Source organism: Fukomys damarensis, unplaced genomic scaffold (assembly GCF_012274545.1).
Source record: "Fukomys damarensis isolate Sample0158 unplaced genomic scaffold, DMR_v1.0_HiC HiC_scaffold_15, whole genome shotgun sequence".
In the NCBI taxonomy this organism is placed as follows: domain Eukaryota; kingdom Metazoa; phylum Chordata; class Mammalia; order Rodentia; family Bathyergidae; genus Fukomys; species Fukomys damarensis.
This window is the reverse complement of record NW_022900927.1, coordinates 44,238,349-44,251,683: the sequence shown is the minus strand read 5'-3', so window position 1 is coordinate 44,251,683 and position 13,335 is coordinate 44,238,349. Positions and strand designations below refer to the sequence as shown.

The following is a 13,335-nucleotide window of genomic DNA, read 5'->3' as shown; positions in this document are numbered from 1 at the left end:
AAAAAAAAAAAAAAAAAAAAAAAAGACTATGACAATTTATCCACAGTATTTATTAATTTTGGAGAACAATTTGATAAAATACATCAGAAAGTATATAATTACATTTTACTAAGAATTTATCAGAAACACATGCACACTCTCAAGAGAAAGAGAGAGAAATGGAGAGAAGGAGCGAGGAGAAAGAGAGAGGAGAGAGAGAGACAGAGCTTTAAAAGGCTATGTCCAAAGATGAAACATATCTGCCTATTACAGCAAACAAAGAGAAACAATCTCAATGCCAATATAAAGGGTTTGTGTGACGATTTTATTTTCACTTAATTTGTTAAAATATTCTGTATATATAAAAAATCATGGAGCAGCAAGAAAAACATAACTTACTACATGTGGGAAGATAGGCTATCAAATAATTTGGCTGGTGTAATTCCCATTTTCTGTAACTCAAAAAGGGAGAGAGTTCTAGAGCATCAAATAGAATGGCAAACAGACACAGATTATAAATTTTAAAAAGGCATAACATACCTATATAAAAATGAGTGCAAATAAAATAGGTGAACCTGAATAAAGTCTATAAAACTGAGCTAAATGCATCTTCCCAATATCAAATGTGGTAATACACAATGTGATAATATGCAACATACACAATAGCTCTATAAAATGTTATCATATGGAGAAACTAGGGAATGGGTATAAAGAGGCACTTATACATTAATTTTGCAACTTCTTGTGATGCTATAATTATTTCAAAATAAAAAGGTAAAAAGAAAAATAAAGAATGAATGGAACTATGTTAAATATACCGAGAGAGATTTACTAAGATTGCAGTGTAAATATTGCAGCACAGTAACATTTCTACTTTTATTTTTACTTTTCTGAGTTAAACTGATTAAAATTTAAATTGTACTACTAATACAGTTGAAAGGTGGCATGAACTTAAACTTTAATCAGAATTATTTATGAATATAGAAGTGCTAATGCAAACTAATTCAAACCCAAGTCTTAAAATCTAGGCCATGTATTTATAAAAGTTCTTAATTAAAACACATGAAATCTCAATCCAAGCTCTCACTTCTACCTTTTACCGAAATAACCTTGCACAAGACACAAAAATAATAGTCACATTGTCAAAGATAAATCTGCCTACACTGAACACTGAATGCAACTTAACACATTAAGCAAAATAATTAGATAAAATCTGTATTATTCCTTTCTTCTCCTAGCTGTATTCCGCAAACCCTCAGAAGACAATGTCGCTACTTCCCTCAGTGTCTTCACACTCTATTCAAGGATGAAACATTCCCCGTTGCCATGTCCGTAAGTTGAAACCAGAGTATAGTGCAGCCCACTTCATTATCCAGAGCTCATTATCTAGCTGGACCAAGCTCATTATTTCCCTTTATTCTCCCTTTTGCTCTTTGTCTTTTCCTCACCTTCCTGCTTATTATCACTTCGCTTAAAAATGAAATGCTCTACAGAGGAATGGCATTAGAATTAGTTGATTATTTATTAAAAGATTCATCACTTAGAAAATGGCCACTATCCACCAGAACGGAAGCTGTGTGCTCCAGTTATTCACACTGCCATAGTGAAAGCTAATTCAGAGTAGAGTCAGCCATGAAACAAAATATTTTATCACCCATATTTTCACAAAGTAATAACTAGACAGTGTATATCATTTGTGATTACTCTTATTATGCAGGGAAATTAAGGCAACAAAACTTTCAAACTCTGATGTCTTAGGTAATTTGGGGTTTTGATTAGATGGATAATTCAGATACTATCAAATTCAAATTACATAGGAATTTAAATTTATGGGGTAGATTAAGAAGGTTAATATACCTATGATAAAGTTTTAAAATCAGTTTAACTGATATACTCAAGGTCCTATGCATAGTGTCGAGCTAACAAACGTGACTTAGATCAGAGGCCGACTCTCCTGCTGCCTGGTGCAGATTCCTTCAGTCACTCATAAGAAAAAGTATTGAATGGATCATGGTCATATAAAGTGGTTGTGTAGTAACAAAATGAAGGTGAAAGAATTTTTGCCAAAATAGCTTGAAAGCAAACAAGACTAATGTTCTTCTCAGCAAAGAACCAATAATGATGTTATGGTAAAATACTGAAAGACACTGTAAGGAAGTGAAGTCAAGAAAATATAGGCAAGTTAGAAAACAGTGAAGACTTACGTTCCTCTAAGATGAAGGAAAGGCACAAGACACACAAAAGAGGATAAATGAGGAGAAAGGACATTAAAATCGATGTTTATTTTTTTTTTAATTCTATGGTCATTATAGATCCTGTCACCTAAAGAATCATATGGCAACCAAAAAATAACTTAAAATTGGAATCTGTAGTTTGAAAATTATAGTTTGAAAATTAGTCCACCACTGTACAACTTTAGACAAATCACTTATCTCTCTGTGCTTTAGTTTACAATTATAAAAGCACATTTTAACTGCCCCTATTCAAAGGTCATTGTGAAGATTCAAAAACATAAGCAGGTGCTCAATAATCAGTGCTGCTTTTGTCATCTTGCCTTTGGCAGCTGTTTTGCTATTATTACCATAACTGAGAGATAATATATCAGCTGGAGAGAAAAGAAGGTCTCTATGACAAGCTGGAGAAAAAAATGAATATGTATTCCCCACTCAATCTATTAGAGACTCTCCAAGTAGTCCATTTCTTATTTGGGCTCACACCTTACACATTCAAAGCAAGTAATGTTTTGAGTTCACTGATCCTCTCAATTATGACTGCATCTACAGAACAACAGAGAAGTAAAACAGGCGCCATTTAACCTCATCTTAGATTCAAAAGATATCAAAGGGTTGGAGATAGAGCTCAGCAGCAAAGTGACTGCCAAGCAAGAATCTGAGAGAGAAAGAGAGATTCTCATTAGAACTAAATGCAGCCACAGACCCAATGAGATTCCTGAGCAATTTATTTCTGCACTAAGCTGGTACCATTTATTGTGATCTGTCCACCTGCATATCTCTCTTAAGACAGTGTAGCAGGAAGCTAAGATCAAGATGAGGGACAATGAAAGGAGAAAAGAAGAAATATTACAAAAAATTCATTAAAAGGAAAATTAAATCAACAATTTTAATCATCACAAAAGCATCACCCATTTTCTTTTACTAAGAGGTTAGAGGAAAGAAAAGATTTTTAGCTACTCACAATTAGATTAATTAACTAAGTTACTTATCACTATATTCTCATAAAAACGGCCCTAAAAGCAATCCATATACAGGACAGGGATTTAGCCCAGTGGTTCTGCTGCCTGCCTGGCAAGCACGAGGACCTGAATTCAATCCCCAATAACAACAACAACAAAAAAAGCAAACCACACACAATGAATAACATGGTCATTACATATTTTACTTTAACCAAAAGCCAACACAACATATTTAAGGAGGAAATAAATACTGCTATCTACTGTCCTGGACACAGTAGTTGTCAACTAATTTAAAACTTCTCTCCCACTACATTTGCGAATGTTGTAAACCATAAAACACAGAATTTATTTTTCCAAAGTGTATCTGTTATTCTATACTTATCATGGATATTTACTATTTCTGAGTTGTAAATCCATGTTTTACACTTTTCTTATACTATTGTTTTTAAAAGGTAAAATACTTTTAACTACTTTTTTAGCAAGTTGGGGTGAGAAAAGATAGAAAATCTGAAATTAATTGAGATTTATTATAAGAACAAGATAATGATTTAGGACTAGAGACAGTAAATTCACACTGCTTAGATTCAATTAGAAAATCTACTACATATTTACTAGTTTTGTAAATGTAGGCAAGTTTCTTAAGATCTCTAAACTCCCATTTTCATACTCAGTCAAGAGAATAAACATTAATCCTAATTCACAAGATCATTATAAGCACTAAATAAATTAAAGAATTTGGTTTGTACCGGGCTTATGAATAAGATAAAATAAGGATAGCTGTTTTTGCTTTATGATTGACACTGTTTTTTGTATATTAGTATACTTAATCATTCAAACAAATGTATAAAGTCATTATTATGTCCTCCTCAATCAATAATTTTAGATAAGATTATACAACAACAGTTGCAAAAATCTCAGGAACTTGCAGAAATAAATGCTTATTTCTCACTTGCACCATTGCACTGTGGGTTTACGTGGACTCCCTAGAGGGTCCTCATGCATCAGTCCACACTGCTTCTCGCCTACATATGCTGCCAAGGAGGCCAGACAGAGGACACAGGAGTAAAGACCGAAGTTCCAGCAACTAAATGCCTCACACTGAAGTGACACGTCTCACTCTCTTTATGGCATTAGCCAAAACTGATCACACAACCAGACCGACGGGAGGACGTCCAGTCCTCCTGTGTGCTGTAGAGTCGAGAGGAGATGAAAGTAGAAGACACAATAAAACAAAAATACCCATCACTGTATTTGAAAATCCCCCCACTTTATAATTATTTGGGACAAAGTATTGTTGACAGGGTAGAACCAAGTTCTGAATCAGAAATCAGTTTATTCTATCCATAAATTCATACTAACTTTTTTCTTCCTGCCCACAAAAATTGTGAATTCTGATAAATTCTCATAGTTAACAAACACAAACTTCACGTGGACTTTGAAAGCAAAGAGTTGGGAGAAAGGCACCATTTATGGTTTTAAATAATATCTGTCATTGAGAATCCATGAAAATTAGAAAAAGTGTGGAGAGAAAGTAAAGTGCGAGTAAAGAAAAGGTAGAGGGTCCATGCATTTATTAGCATAAATTTATTTAGCAAGTGGTCAATAATACTGATTTTCTGTCCCATCTGTCTGTCTGTCTATCTATCTATACTAGAGATAGATCATTCTTCCCCCCCCTTTCTCACTTGTTTTTAACTTCTCAAAGTTCTTTTATTTGGCTTATGCAACCACTGAGGAGAGACATCTTGAAAGGGCACCTTGGGCAGTGCTGTTATTTTAACACTAAATCTAAGAAGATATTCTTGTCCAGATTTAGCTCCTAAGTCCAAAACCTGTAGACTTCTGTTGCTTTTTTCTACTCGGGACAATTAATCTTTTTAAATCGTAAAGTCTGCTATCCATCTACTCTATCCTTTTCTAATTTACCATTCCAAAGAGTATCTATATTTAGCTACTTTACTTTAAACTGGACTCTTTCAAACTTAAAATTCTTGAACTTTAATTTTCCTACACCTTACAAAAATAGCCAAAAACAAGCCAAAGCAAATGTAACTAATGTCTTTGATATAACAAATTCTCTATCCACAAATTTGAGACAAAGATTTGAGTTCTACATTCACGTACACTTCTTAAAAGTATAATGTAGAGAGGTTATTACATTCATATATATATTATTGCAAAGATTTTTAGCTTTCTACACTTTTCTTTGTAAATGTCACACACAAAGGAAAGCAATGATCTCCTTCATGGAGTTGCTGCTTACTGCTTACAAGAATGGAATTTTTTAAAAAAGCAAATAGCTAAATAACTTCAACCACAGTTTTTTCCCCCATTCAACTAACAATACATAGCATGAAAAAAGGAAAAGTAAGTTACCTTCCAGGAGACTCTAAGAGTTTGGATTTCCCCCAACACCTGGTAGTTGATCCTTCACAGCTGATTGGATTTCCATTGTTCACTGATTGTACCATTTGCCAGGCAATCCATCCTTGCTTATGTAATTGCAGCATTCCTGTAGTTCACTCTGTTCTGTCCTGAAGGTTCAGCGCCTGACAGGCTGAGAAAATTAGATACCGCACAGCACCAAGCTGCTGACCTTCAGAATTTAAAATAAGGCCCATCTTTTAAAATCAGTCGTTTTTGATGAGATTATTCTAAGGGACATTATTTTTAACAGGTGATTTTTCATGCTGAACATGTACCTTCTTAAAATATTTTTGTATTATAAAAAGCAATCACTTCAAATTTTAAATGTACCTGTACTGCCTACAGTGTTGTGAATAAGTTCATTTTAGTTAGTTTTCCAAAAGCACATATTTCACCTTTAGATAAAACTCTTACTCAAACTATAATTAAGGGTGACTTAAAAAATACGGTATCTGAATAGATTGCTTTCCTGAAAAATTCTAAGAGTGGATGTAAAGTGTTCTCACCACAAAAGGGTGAGTTAGATTTAACTATTCCATGTAAACTTCAGAACTTTCATACTGTGCACAATGAATGCATGCTATCTATCAAAAAGATTGGATAAATAGAAAAAATTTCATGAATTATTAATACATAAAAACAGAACAAGACCAATTTCTTAGTTTAATGTGGCTGAGCATCTTTTTGCCAAAGCACTAAAGCTCAATAAGGAGACTAAATTGCTTTCTGCTTACATAAAGTTGACACTATATTTTTTATTTTATTTCCCTTCCTTTGGAAGTAATCTCAAACTCACATAAAAATTGCAAGTATAAGATAACTTTTTACCCTCTGAACTATTTACGGACATGATGCACAATCACAATCGTGCCAGAATAAATTAGTCCATAATTACTACAAATAAAGATATTGCTCTAGAGAACCACCATATAACCATCAAATTCAGGAAATTATCATTGACACATGACTACTACCTAATCCTCAAACCCTATTCAAGTTCTTTCTTTAAATACTCCCCAAAAGTAAATTACAGAAAAATATCCATTTCAGAATTATTCACTGCGTCTAGTCCAGCTCTCTTAAGCCTCCTTTAATTTAAGGTAATTCCTCAATCCAAAGTCTAGTTTAAGTGATTCAAGATTTGGCATTCGGCCTCTGGAGCAGTTGCCTAGGCATTTGTAGGTAAGATTCTGTGCTGAAAGCCAGGACCACTGGAGTTATTAGGACTAACCTAGCTCTGCCCTCTACCAACTCACTGTGTGGCCTCTTATATAAATTGGCTTAAGTCTCCTCGTGTCGGATGGGCAGCATTAAGGCGAAGCAATAATGAAAATACAAGAGAGAGTCTCTTGTACAGTTGGTAGCTCAGAGAGCATTCCATAAAAGTTAATGCTTTCGTCTCCTTTTAACCATTTCTTTATCTTCCCTGTCAGACTCCCAATCAAATGTTCAGATACCTAACTCATTAGAATCACTACAAGTTACAAGAACATAAATCTACTGAGTGGCTCTTTATTATATCTTTCTGGTGTTTTTATTCCGTTTGTTGCATGAACTTCTGGTATGTAAAATAAAAAGGAAGAGAGGGAGGGAGGGGGCAAAGAAAGGAAAGGAGTGAAGGGAGGTAGGAAGGCAGGCTGGAGAGAAGAAAAGAAGGAAGGAAGGAAAGGAGGGAGGATCAACTTGTAAGAACAGGGTATCCTATGGAGCAATTGGTTTCAAAATAACCAACTCCTCCTTCATTTCTCCTTTACACTTCTTTTTTCGCTTCTGCTTTTGAACATAGGTTTCTGTTAAGGATGAGAAGAAGAGAGGCTGGAGAGGGAACAAACTACTTTTTATTTTACCCAAACATTTCAACAGTTACCCTTCCTACCAGTGCCAAGCAAATGTTTAGAATATTTTTGCCTATCACCAATTCACACTGTAGTACAATATTCTGGATTTAGACTTCACTTCTCCATTGACACCACCTGACTAAAAGTCACCAAAGACCTCCAAATCCCAGCTCATTTCTTTCAATGGTCCATAGCCTCAAAACATTCTGGAGCATTTGACAACAACTGACTTTCTTTGTTGTTATCTCTTTACTCCTTTATACTCCATGATACTAAACATACTAAAATATTTAGAAACTTTAGCAAGTTTCATCCATCCCCATAGATTCTTTTTTTCATGTACTTCTCCCTCAGGTTCAATCCTTAGAATGTTGCTTTTGTTGCCTAACTTCATCCCTCTTCTCCTCTCAATACTCACAAGGTTTTAACCATTACCTCTTTGCCCTTTATACTCAAATCCAAAATGCTACACTAAACTGTCCCGAGGTTTCAACCCCCTTTCTTTAATTCCCTAATTAATTCCTCCACTAGGGCATTTGATTCAAATTCTTGCTCTTACAATAACTTCTTCCTTTCTCTACACTGCACTTCCAGGCAGTCAGCAGGTCTAATTTGATTCTTCTTCCTTAAGCTCCTCCTGCTGCCACTCTGATTCATTAGACAAAGTATCTCATGTTACCTTACTCTTCTACTTTCAGGCTCTTTTATTTTCCACCACCCCCAAATCTTGAAATCTTAAGTCAAACTTAGTCTCTGATACTATGTTCATCCCATTATCCTCTTTTAAAAAGCTTCTATGGATCACCACAGCCTTAGTAAGCACTGCAAATAAAAATGCTCATGATGGCCATAGTTGATGACCAGAGCCAACAGAGCATGATGCAACAGTGCTCTTATGACAGTAGATGCAAACAAACACGCGTGCCTTAACGAGGAGATAGCTGCTTCTCATTCCTAGTCAAAAATTGACATTCAGGAATGCCTACCTATTGCTAACAGTGTGTGTGTGTGTTTTAAAAGAAGATCAAAAGCTGAATTGCTTAAGAAAAGCATTTATTTCAGATGAAATAACCCAATATTTGAATACTGAACTTGCTTAAAAGCAAAAAAGAAAAAGAACGAAAACAGCACCCAGATTGTCCAAAGTCTATCCACACACTTTCTGCCTGTTTGTGATCTGCACAGTTTAAAGTCAATACAAATGCCTTAGCGATTACTCCAAGCCTTCTTACACCATCCTACAACTATCTTCTGAAATCAAGTACCAATACGCAGAAAAGTCACTAATGCCTGCTGGTCTACTCTTGCAAGAACACTTCACACTTTCTTAATTCTTTGTTTTGATTGTGCTTTTCTTGACACACAAATGCTCTTTCTCCTTTCCAGCTCCTACTGAAAAATCCAGTTCGATCCGGTATGGTGGTCTATGGCTGTAATCCTAGCACTCTGGGAGGCTGAGCAAAAATTTCACAAGTTTGCGCCCAGCCTGGGGAACTCAGAGATTTTGCAACATTTTCCCTCCCCATTTAATACTTAAAACTTGATACTGCCATTATTTTTATCTCATGGGTGAGATTATTGGAGCTTTCTCAAAGAAAATGGTAGAGTTAGGGTTGAACTCAAGCCTGTATTGTTCCAGTGCAGAACAAAGAATATGAAGTTTATATTTTGATCATTTGTTATATGACAGGTGTTACATCCAGGAAAAAATTAAAATCCTTATCAAGGCTCACAAATTCATTCGCAGTGTGGCTCTCTCCTTCACCACTTGATAATTTTCCTGTCGACTTTTAAGCCCTAACCTAATCAGCCTTCTTTCCACTTCTAAGACTTAGTGAACACTCCACATTCCCTGGCTTTGTCAGTCCTGTTTCCTTTAGCAGAAATACTCCTCTCACAAGTCTAATGTCTGTGTATTTTTATCCTAGATCAAATATAATTTTCTCAAGATCCCTGCTCCCATAATCATTCTAAAAAATACAGGATTCTATTGTATGTATTGTAACTCACATTATCTGTTGTTTTTTCTAGCAGTTCCTGCAACTTTAAATACTTTTGTAATCATTTATTTAATGCATGTCTCTCTTTGCTGCTTTGTCATGAGTTCCCTCACTACCTCTTCCATCATTTCTCTGCACAGGGAGTGAATGATTGATAGCCTTTAATTCTTATGAGACATTTGAAGACTTGGAAGAAATTAAACAAGCTTAAGCTCATAGCTGGTAAGAAAGGAGATTGTGCATGTTAAAAAACTGTACTATTTCTACCACAGAAATGTTAAAGCAAGCTTAACTCAATCTTCTCTAATCTATACTTAGAGTCTTTTTTTTCCTTCTCAGTTTATAATCATTATATTAAATTCTAAAAGCAAGTGCTACATGAGAATTTTAATATTGAATGTTGTTTAAATAAAAATAAACTAAAACTGGACTGCAATGTTCCCATAGAAAAGGATAAATTGATGGTTCAGAGAGTCAACCATAACACATAATGGAAAATGAGGCCTTATCCTTGAGAATGTGGCTTCAATTTCGCATTCAATTTCAGGATAGCAGCAGAATGTCTAATTCATCAGGAAAAAGAAAGCAAACATCCAATCTGTTGGAACCAAAGGGACCAAACATCCAATCTGTTGTCCAAGATTAGTGAAATTACTAGGACTTCTCACTGCTTCACCTTTGATTGCATGTCTCCAGTGAAATCTAATACAGACTTTATTACCCTGAAAATCCAGGTGCTACAGTATGAAGTAACTTCCAGACTAGAGAGGGGGCTCCTTGCAGCAAGTTTAATGCACATGCATGTAGCTGAAGTTTGTTTTTCCAAGATCTCAGAGTATAGTTCTGGCAATGTATTTTATAGAGTCATTCACTATAATGGAGTCCCTTAAATATTTCTATTCTATATTTATACTACTATGGGTATAAAATATTTGCATAGTTCCTGCCATTGTAGAAGCAAATATACAATACTATTTTCTGTTAGGATAAGTTTGTGGATTCTGAGAGGAGTTTACTTTCATTTAAAACAGAGACAAACTTACAATAAAGAAGAATCCTTCCTGCTTCTGAGAAGTGAAAGGGCATCACAGACTGTGACTACGTGTATTTCAGCTCCAGTTGGGAAAAAAAAAAAATTAGCCTTACTTTGCTGAAGCCCTTGGATGTCTATATGTTCTATCACTGTATCCCAGTTTCAAAGAAAATAAGTAAAGCTCTCTTGTATCAAGTTGTACCTACAACCACTTAACCACCTTCCAAAGGCATAAAGCAACAAAACTCATGAAGTCTACATATCTTGTTATCTGACAAGCATCTTTACAATCATAAACTACTTCTGCCATAGATTTTAATGGTATAGAGGTAAGGAAAGAAGGTGGGGTGAGCATTCACTTTAACCTTTTTAAAAAGTTGGTATCAATCAAGAGTATCTGAAATTATGTATCCAACACAGTAATAGATTCAAAGGGGAACTATGTACTAAATGTAGTTTAAAATTGGTATCCCAGGGGCCAGGGATTTAGCTCAGTGGTTCTGCGGCTCCCCTCCCAAGCACAAGGACCTGAGTTTAATCCCTGGTACCAAAAGAAAAAAAAAATGGTATCCTTCCTCTATTTCACCCAACTCTGTTCTGCCAAAAGGAAATTCTTGGCAAGACTGCTGATATAAATTCAAGCCCAAAGTTTTATCATTTATTCACTTTGATCTACTGAGCTGCTATGAAACATGTCAGGCTGCATGATCCCAAGAGTGCAAAGATGAATAATTTATCTATGGTATTGTCAAAAGTTGGTGACCTACAATGTACTGAATTTTTTTAAATCCAAAGACCCTTTTGTAAACATTCTCATTAATGACAATATTTTATGTACACAGTGCTTAGAATATTTAAACAAGCAACTAGAATTTAAGAAGAGGATCAAGGAACCAAAATATTAGAAAGGAAATCTCCAGGTCTCAGTGTGCATTTTCTGGCCACTTTGACTTCCACTTTCTTTGGATTCCTCTGGCCCTTTACTGAAATGGCTTATTATTTCCCCTGAAATGGCTCCACTCTCTCTTTCCCCCTCATTGTTATTGCCACTGCCTTTAGTGTGGCCCCCAGTGGTTTCCACTCATAATGTTCTAGTGGCTGTTTTCTGTTTGTTTGATTGTTTGTTCATTTCTTTGTGTCTTGAGGCAGGATCTCATTATGTAGTCCAGCTTGACCTTGAACTCTCTAGGTATTTCATGTAGGCCTCAAACTTGAGACCCTCTGGCCTGAACTCCTGAGTGCTATTATTAAGTGTGAGGATATGGGTTTTATGGTAAAGGTGGCCACATAAAATAATTACAGTATCATGTTTTATGATAGACACATACATGTACACTTACCTTGGAGAACAAAGTAAGGAAGCCACATACGCTTTGAAGAGACAATAATCTCTGAGTTTTGATCTAAGGAACACAGAGTATTTCCCACCCTAAAATGATTGTGATAAGAGAATGCAAAGGTATCTATTTTTCCTCTAACATTCATAGGGTCTATTACTTACATGATTTTAATCCTTTGTTCAGTTGATGCTTAAACTAGTAATTTGCCTTTATGAAAATTGAAGAGACAGAGGTTGAATAACTTGCCTGCGAACACTGTCAGTAACTGTGAAAGGCAACTCAAGTCCAGGTAGCCAGGCCCCGAGTCCATGTTATTCATTTTCATGGCTCTCAGAAAGCAGAAGCCATGTTTTCCTCACTGCTGTATACATAGTGCCTAGCTTGCTGGCTGGGTGCTTAAAAGAGAATCAATCAAAAACTGCTGGAAAAAAAAAATTGAAATGGAGGGGCCAGGTGCTCACATTGGAAAGTGAACATCATGTAAACATGTAAAAAGGAAAAGGGAGATGTGGTCACGGAGCATGCGGAGGCCAATCCCTGGCCAGACTCCCTGCTCTGGCCCAGGGTGTTCCTCAAATGTAAATCTGAGCCTGTGGCACCCCTGACCTCACTGCTGATCAATGTTTTTCCAAACTTTTATAGACAATTTTTGTTCCTCATGGCTAGAAGATGAGAGCCACTCATCTTTATGAGCCGGCACATGGGAGCCATAGTAAGCCCCTCATAGACAGCGTGCCTCTCCTCTCTGTATCCTAGCAAGTTTGGTATCAGTCCGCCATCTATCCTGCTTGTTGTAATAACAATGCTTATAACTGCTTAACGCTGCAACTCAAGGAAGGAAACAACTCCTCCGACCCGGTATCTCCTGCCCTACATCTGCATTCTTTCTGAGCACTCCCAGCTGTATTTTCATAAAGACAAGTGGATGCCCCATCCGATGCCAGCTCCTTGGCCCCTCATGCCTTCCACTGCTAGGCGAAGCTCCTGGATTCACAGTGGCTTCTGTCTGCCAGACACCTTTGTTCCAGTCCCTCCACACCCAGAGCACCTGCTGTCCACCTTACAGGTAAAGCTCTGGGTAAGGGAAAGGATAGCTGGCTCTGAGACTGAAATCAGACACAGACTAAAAGATCTGAGCATCTCAAATTTCTGTTTTCTCTCCCGATGGAAATCCGGATTCTAGATCTCAGGGATGTCCGAATTCTTGGAGCCTAAAAGAGTTATGAGGCATCGGAGTTGGCCTAGAAGTCACTCACCAGCTGGTGGAGGGTTGGTGTCTGTTCTCCAGCGTTTTGGTCCAGGGCTTGTACCAGCTGATCTGCTCAGCAGCTTTGCCCCAGAATCTCTCGGGGTCGGCCACCGAGGCCGCAAAGTGGCTCTTGTACTCGAAGCCCCCAGAAGACAGAGCCCGGCAGCCCCGGCCCCCGAGAGAGCCCCGCGGGCCAGGGGCCACCAAAGCCCTACGGGCTGCACCAGCTCCTCGGGCCGAAGGGGACCCGGGCAGGGGCCCCCCGAGTCCCCCGGC

General features: G+C 36.9%; 1 protein-coding gene across 2 annotated transcripts in view; it reads right to left on the bottom strand.

Moving 5' to 3' along the window:
- Positions 1-13,135, bottom strand: part of Acss3 (acyl-CoA synthetase short chain family member 3) — a 145,378-nt gene extending 132,243 nt beyond the window's left edge. For both annotated transcript variants that reach the window (XM_019210574.2, XM_019210575.2), the window contains exon 1: positions 13,067-13,135. The gene's annotated coding sequence lies outside the window, so the exon portion shown is untranslated. The remainder of the gene's footprint in view (positions 1-13,066) is intronic.
- Positions 13,136-13,335: the final 200 nt, after the last annotated feature.